Source organism: Triticum aestivum, chromosome 1D, assembly GCF_018294505.1.
Source record: "Triticum aestivum cultivar Chinese Spring chromosome 1D, IWGSC CS RefSeq v2.1, whole genome shotgun sequence".
Taxonomy (NCBI): domain Eukaryota; kingdom Viridiplantae; phylum Streptophyta; class Magnoliopsida; order Poales; family Poaceae; genus Triticum; species Triticum aestivum.
Window position 1 is genome coordinate 215,142,321 of NC_057796.1, and position 8,184 is coordinate 215,150,504.

An 8,184-nucleotide genomic window follows, 5' to 3' on the forward strand; every position below is an offset into this window, starting at 1 on the left:
ATGGGAAGTTACACAAAGATGACTTATCGGTTGGCCTAAGCTTACTCGATTCCATTCTTTCCAATATCATATACGCCTAGTGAAATGCATCTATCTCCTCTCCTCCCCTTCTTTCTTTTTATCCATTTTATATACCTAGTCGAAGACTACTTCAGATTATAGGGCGGGCTTTTCTACCCATTGACCGGGACCGATCACTGTGTTTGACCGCTCTTGGTATTCAGACCTTGGACTTTTTCGCTAGGAGCTGATCCATTCTTTAAGAGCTCTATACATAAAGAGAAGGCGTATTCACTTAAAGGACTGTGAAATCTACCCTATGCCCCGAAAAGTCTAGGCACCTAAATAAAGTAAAGATGGGATCCCTGACCAATAGATTAAGCTATCCAATGAGTTAGGAACCTTTTTTCTTCCCCCTTCTCTTCTCCGCTTTGCTCTGTTACTCCTTTTGCAGATGGTTGGTCACCACTCTTAGGCTTTTTGTTCTCTGCTTGTGGTGGGTCTCCAATCTTGACCCGGTGCTGACTTAATAGGGAAACCTACCCAGAAAATGCCCCCTTTTCCGGTCCGGTTAACAAAGCCTGTAAACCAAGAGCGGAACGAAGAGCTAAAACGTCACCTTTACCCTTATCCTATTTCTTTCTTACTTGTAAACCAGACCGCGTCATTCCTTTTTTCTTTCTTTGGTAAGGAAGGGACGGCTATTCCCACAGGTTGATCTTGATAAAATGTGCAGCGGTAAGCAACTAATAATCTCGATGCAGGACTGCCGTTCCCATAGGTTCCTCCTCCAAAACCTTCTTAGGCGAAAAAGACTGGAAGGGCTTATTCCCACTGCTGATTACTGAGAACCTTCCACCGGGAAAGATTTCCTTCTATGCCTAGTGGTTTTTGAATTGGAAATGGGAAAGGCAGAGAGAATTTACTCAAATTCCACTATGTTATGTATACAATGATCGGGTTGCGTCTGGTATGATCGGGGTGCTTTATCTAAACTAGGCAGGATAACTTGGCTAACTTTCCTACTCTGATAGCATCTCTGAACGGCAGGTACCCTCAACCGCCGTAACGAAGGAATGAATCTATTAAGTGGGAAAGAGCCCTCGTGGCAGCTATATCCGTGAGGATTCCAAGTGTTCTAATTCATCTCGTTACAGACCCACATCAAACATGCAACTGCTTGTCGCATACTCCTGCTACTCCGACCTACGCTTCTCACATCGCATCCTTGGTCCTTAAACGACGGTATATTCTTTTTTCCAGGTTCTATGAGCGTAAATGGAGACACTTCCCCCTTCTTCGACATATGAATATGCCTCGCCTCAAAGATAAAGAAATCCTGAGTAAGGAGAGAGATTCTCCACACGAACGAACGACCCGTCAGGTTCGAACTGCCTTAGGTTGGACCAGGACCCACCTATCTCCACCAAGAAGGAATCGCTTTGGTTACGCAGTTCAGTTGGCGATAAAAGCCTCTCTACATCTGCGGGCCGGTAGGCCAGCCAACTAACTCTTCAAATGAAGAACTGATTTCCCACACCTATCTCTATGAAACTTCCTTCATAGTTAGGAGAGGTTTTTTTTAGCTTTTTGTCTCTTTTACCGCAGGAAGTTCTCCAAAAGTATGAAAGGGCGGAGGGCTTTGTACCAACCATTCTAGTGTGGTTGGATTCTGTTCAACAGCCCAAGGACTTTCCGCACATTTTTGGTTCTTTCCACTGCTTGAAGTGATTGCGACAACTACGAAGAAACGACGAATCCCAACTACGGATATATAAGAACCGAAACTGCTCAGAGCATTCCATCCGGCGTAAGCATCTGGATAATCTGGAATGCGACGTGGCATACCCGAAAGCCCTAAGAAATGCATGGGAAAGAAGGTCAGATTAACCCCGAAAAAAGTGATCCAAAAATGGATTTGGCCTAAAGTTTCAGGATATGTCCGACCAAAGATTTTACCCACCCAATAGTAAAATCCAGCAAATAAAGCAAAAACGGCTCCCATAGAAAGTACATATTGGAAATGTGCAACCACATAATAAGTATCATGTAGAGCAATGTCTAGCCCAGAGTTTGCTAGAACTATTCCAGTGAGCCCTCCTATGGTGAACAAAAAGATGAACCCTACAGCAAATAACATGGGTGTTTTGTATTGTATCGAACCTCCCCACATGGTAGCGATCCAACTAAAGATTTTGATTGCTGTGGGCACAGCTATGATCATGGTAGCTGCGGTGAAGTAGGCACGTGTATCAACGTCTAAGCCCACAGTAAACATATGATGAGCCCAAACTACAAATCCAAGAACACCTATACTTATCATGGCATAAACCATGCCTAGATACCCGAAGACCGGTTTTCTTGAAAAGGTCGATACGATATGACTAATAATACCAAATCCAGGCAGAATGAGAATATACACCTCTGGATGACCGAAGAACCAAAAGAGATGCTGGTATAATATTGGGTCTCCCCCTCCTGCAGGATCAAAAAAGGTTGTATTAAAGTTTCGATCGGTTAATAACATTGTAATTGCCCCCGCCAGTACCGGAAGTGATAATAAAAGTAGGAATGCTGTCACTAGAACGAACCACACAAAAAGTGGTAATCTATGCATAGTCATTCCAGGTCCACGCATGTTGAAGATAGTTGTTATAAAATTGATAGAACCTAAAATTGATGAAATACCTGATAGATGAAGACTAAAATTGCTAAATCAACTGCTCCTCCAGAATGGCTGGTAATACCACTTAAGGGAGGATAGACTGTCCACCCAGTGCCGCTGCCCACTTCTACTAAGGCTGAGCTTAATAGGAGCAAGAGACTTGGTGGCAACAACCAGAATGATATATTATTTAATCATGGAAATGCCATGTCAGGTGCACCTATCAGAATCGGAACAAACCAATTACCAGATCCACCTATCATCGCCGGCATAACCATAAAAAGATCATTAAAAAAGCATGAGCCGTTATTAAAACATTATAAAGTTGATGATTCCCACCAAGAATTTGATCGCCGGGTCGGGCTAATTCCATACGAATCAGTACGGAGAAGCATGTGCCCATCACTCCTGCAATGGCACCGAAGATGAAATAGAGAGTCCCAATATCCTTGTGGTTAGTAGAGAAGAGCCATCGAACCATATTTGTCATTTTTATTTGAGAAATGCAAACTTTCCTTATCAAAGAGGGGCCGGGGGGCTGGAAGAGAAAAGAAAGAGGGGCCCGGGGGCTGGAAGAGAAAAGAATCAGAATTACTGAGCTACCCCGCTCTTTTTTTTCTAAGATCCTCCGACTTAAACAAGTCGAGAGCATGCTCGTGCTCAGCTCTTTCGAGACTTGCCTTGCTCTTGGGGATTTCTTCCCACCGGATCCTCTTTCCACTTCCAGGCACCTCCTTGCGGAGCTTTCCGCCTCAAGGAGATCCCGGTTGTGGGAAACAGCATTTCGAAAGAAAACGGATCCTCCCTCATTCTCCCGCAGATCTTGATAAGACGCTTGGAGAACAGTGAAAGAATCAGTTGCGTGAATATGGTCCAGATAGGAACGAAGCGCTTCATCGACCAAGTAGGGCTCGATCGGTAGATAAGGCCCTACTCTTTGATAAAGCGCCACAAATTCCTGAATGACATCTTGTCGCATAGAAGAGAGCTTTTCTTCCAGTAGGAAGAGCTTAAGCCGCCCAGGTATGTCTTCCAGGGGGTATTGTGATTAAGCTCGTTCTGAATGAACGTAACCCATCCCGGATCCTGCTCGTAAAGACTCAGATAGAAGTTTAGCCCTGCTAAATGAGCTAGAGCCTGGGGGTCTTGAATCTCCGGCGGGAGAGTGATCAGAAAGGAGGAGCCGACGAAGCACGAACTAAAAAGATTGCAAATTGGTATTAGGCATAATATAAAACGACAAAGGAATAAAAATATACAAATCGAAAGTAATATAAAATTATATATTAAGGGAAACTTAATACATAAGAAAAAATAGAAAGTAGTAAAGCGGGTAGTGGAGAAGAGCCATCGAACCAGATTTGTCATTTGCTTTTCGTTTTGAAAACTTGACTTATCAGAGAGGGGCCAGGGGGCTGGAAGAGAAGAACTTGAATACTAAACGCTGGAAGAGAAGAACCTTAATACTAAACCAAGTTTCGGGAACTTCTTGGTGACTTGATTGGTTCCCTTCCCCCAATTTGCAAAGGATGATTCCCGTGAAGGTGATCTCGATCACCATTCTATGATATTTCTGGATGCTTTTGAGAAGCTTTTCCTTTTACCTAATGCCGGCTACCGACAACTTACTTCATGCTATTACTAACACTTATGACTGAGCCGCACTTGCTTTCCAAAAGAAATTGAAACTATCATGCCTGAGACTAGCCAATAGAAGAAAGAGCCACAAGCAAGCCATAGCAGCATCCTTTTTCTTCGCTTTCTTCAACAATGCGAATCTACCTCACTCCTCATCATAACTCAAATACAAATTCGAGTTCCAAATTGATATTTCCTCACGTAAGCAATAAAATGTGAAACCAATATTCATCATGAAACTTCAGACGCTGATGATTGTGAGGTTCTGGAAGAGAGACGACGTAGGCTGAAAAAAAGTAAACAGAAAACCACCCCTTAAACTCATTTGCTCAACATTCTTTCCACAGCAACTAGAAAAGTGGAGAAAATCCAATAAGGGGAGGTCCCGGTGAATACAAATCAATTGGAAACCGAACCCCGCATTCATGTCTCTAACAAGGCTGTCTAAGCTAAGCGGCCATGGACCCTGGGAATCTGAACCATTAGGTAGAGTTTCAGCTGAAAGAAAACCAAAATAAGAATGAGGAAGAAAAAGATATCGTGATGAAAAATGCTCATGGGGGAGACTCATTTTAGGACCGCTATTTCCTGCACATGGCCTGTGCTTTTAGTGGTTTTCCGCTCATTAAACCACAGTGCCGGGGCGATCCAATTACCCGGAGAAGTTCTCTTTGTCTTCGAGCTTTTATTCCTCAATCCACTTATTCGTTCCCTTCTTTCATATACCTCCCCACCAATAGATAGAGACAAATGGGAATAACCGAACCACGTCTACAAAATGCCAGTACCATGCAGCTGCTTCAAAGCCAACGTGATGCTTCTTGGTCAGATGACCAAGATATTGGCGAATACCACATACGATCAAGAAAAGAGTACCTATAATCACATGAAAACCATGAAAGCCAGTTGCTAAGAAAAAGGTAGAACCATAAATACTATCCGAAATAGTGGAGGGTGCTTGGTAATATTCCATTCCTTGAAAGCCAGTGGATACTAGAGCCAGTGAAACGGTTGCTACTAAAGCGTAAACTGCTCGTTTTTCCTTCCCCGCGAGTATAGCATGATTGAGAGGGATACGGGAAACCCCGACTTTGTCACCGGACTTTTTAAGTAGTTGGCAAAGTGGCAAACCAACCAATGTCACTTTTTCAGAAGTTGGAAACAGGCCAATGTTACTTTTTCAGAAGTTGTTGTGACCCGTGAAAAGGCGTATTGTGATCACTGAACCTTTTGATAGTGATGAGTTGTTGCTGAAGTCTCTCAGTTTTCTTGAAACTTGGCTTTGGCTGCATTTGGTTCGAGAACCATCTAACGGGACCAAGGATAAGAGAAAGAGCAATGGAATCAGATTAGGGCGCCGTGGACTGGCCTACTGGTAGTCGGTGGGCGTGAGAATTCACTTCCGACTAAGTGTGTCACAGGAAAGGACCTCTTCCAAAATTCATGGACCTAAAATGGAACATGAAATGGAACAGGCGCCTGTGGCCCGGAAGACTGGTATCATAGCCTTTACGACGAACGGGGTTCCATGCGAACTTAGTTATGAGGAAGTTGAACAAGCTTGCCCCAACGCGGCGGACGAAGAAAAACCCGACCAGAACCCACTTCTGGAGGACTGTCCGAAGAGGAAGAAGCAACAAACTCACCTCATACTAGCATCAAAAGACAAGAAGGCAGTGATCTGGTAGTGTCCTATGTTTAAAGCTGAACATGAACGGGCGCTATCGGGTCTCATTAGTACGTGACCCGTGCCATACCGAAGTTGACGCCGGCTCCATACTAGGTATGGGGAGTATGATCCCAGGATCAGATCTCCCTCATGACTATGGACGGAAATACATTATGCACCTGTCCACGCCAAATGCAATATTTTGGCGTGTTCAGTTAAGTAATGTCCCTAGCGGGAAACTATATTCAAGAACTAATCCATTCGACCCGACGAGGGTCGAAGCCACTGATCGAGGGAAGGTGCCCTTCCCATAGAGGCAAAAACTTTAGAAAAACTCTAAATTTTTCTAAATTTTTGGAAACCACTCTCACGAGTGGAACTACTCTGTCCCGAACAACGGTCGGTCGGTTTGGAAACCTCGACCTCCCTTTCTTCACAGATTGTTAGCGTGGGTTTCTCAGCCTTTGCTTCTTTAGGAAAGCAAGGCTGAAACCCACTCAATCTGTGCTTGACACCCCCAGTAGGCCCCCTCAAGGGGGATGGACACCTCTACTGGGATGAAAGGAAGGCCAGTGGATTAGATCATGAATACTGTTTATTTCCTTTCATACCCAGGAGGAGCGGGGGTGACCGGAGGACAGCGATTCGCCCTGGACCAAGCGCCATCACTGTGGTTGTGCCCGTCGGTGAGGGGAAGGGGCGCAGATGGAACAATCCCTTCGCTCGTACCTCGTGGAGCGTGGGCACCGGGATGTTGCTGTTGTTCTCCTCCTGCGCCTCCTGCTCCCACGTCAGCCGCGGGGGAGGTGGTGACAGCGCCGCCTGCTCCGACCACATCCCCAGCAGCGTCCACGTCCCCGCGCGCCTCCGCATCCCCCGTAGCATTGGTGGTCGCGAGCGGCGGAGCCTTCGAGGTGGACGGGTGAGCCGAAGCACCGGATTTCTTCTTGGGCGCCATGGTCGATGGCGCTGTCGAAGACGAAGATGGCGATGAAGATGACGCGTTGCTCACGCTTTCAAGTTCGCGCAAGTGATCCCCCTACCTGGCGCGCCAAAGATGTCGTGGGAAACCACGGCCACCTATGGGACCAAGGGTCCCTTGCTGGTTCGGCAGGGGGGATGTCACATTGCACAAAGAGCAGACGAGCGCGGGGCAGCACGACAGAGATCACACAAGCAATTTTACCCATGTTCGGGCCACCGTGAGGCATAAAACCCTACTCCCTCTTTGGTGGCTTGATGGTGGGAAAATGGTGGTGGTCGTAGTGCATTCGCCCGGCAGGGTTGCTTCAGGGCGAAATGGCTACGAGCATACGAAATATTAGGGGTGGATTCACTAACACAGGGTCCAACCCTTTCTAAGGTTGCCATGGGCCTCCTTTTATAGGCTAAGGGGTCACCATAGTGGCAAATCAGTCGTTATGCACTGATAAGATAGCAAATAGTGCTATCATACCTAACTTTGTAGGCTGATAGAGTGCATTAAATGCGCCGCTCAACGTCACGTCGCTTCTTGCCCGGCAAGCCTTGCCGGGCTATCTTGCCAGCTTCGCGCCTGCTCGCTTGACACATTGCAGGACGGGTGTCGTCTGCATGTATCTCCTGTAGAAATAGGCTGCCATGTGGCAAATGGCTGCCACTTAGTCACTTTGTGGCTTGACACCGCACTGATCAACGACGTGCGTCGTGGTGAGGTGGCTTTGCCTCCGCGAGTCCCGGCAGGCCCTGCCGGGGCGTCTTGGAGGTTTTCTTCCGGGGCTAACCCCGTCCTCGCCGGGCTCGCTTGCCCGGCAAGGGAGGCTTTACTCCTGGTGGTTTCCCACTTCTTTGGCTTGGTCTTGGTCCTCTCGATCTGCATGTTGGTCCTTTTACGATCTTTGTCTCTTATACCTTGGCCTAATCTTATGTTGTAATCTTGCTCCCGTGCATGTGCATAGTCTAGGCAATAGACCCAGGGTTTGTTGCACCGACAAGTAGCACTGTCAATTTCGGCGCAGAAATGACATTGGTTCTTGTTGGACCTTCGTGATCAACTACAAGTAATATCTCAAGTGAAGGTGTGTCCTCAATGACCATACCGTGGTACACATCTTGTGATGTCTTCTTGCCGCACCAGCAACACACATAAATAGTTCGGAGAGTCATGGAGGTGATGTGGAAGCTACTCAACCCATTGATCACCTCAAGACAAAGGTACTCGAGTGCAATACAG

The 8,184-nt window shown here is 46.4% G+C and overlaps 1 pseudogene; it reads right to left on the minus strand.

Moving 5' to 3' along the window:
* Positions 1-1,660: 1,660 nt before the first annotated feature.
* LOC123158537 (uncharacterized) lies at positions 1,661-6,638 on the minus strand (annotated as a pseudogene).
* Between the last annotated feature and the right edge of the window lie 1,546 nt (positions 6,639-8,184).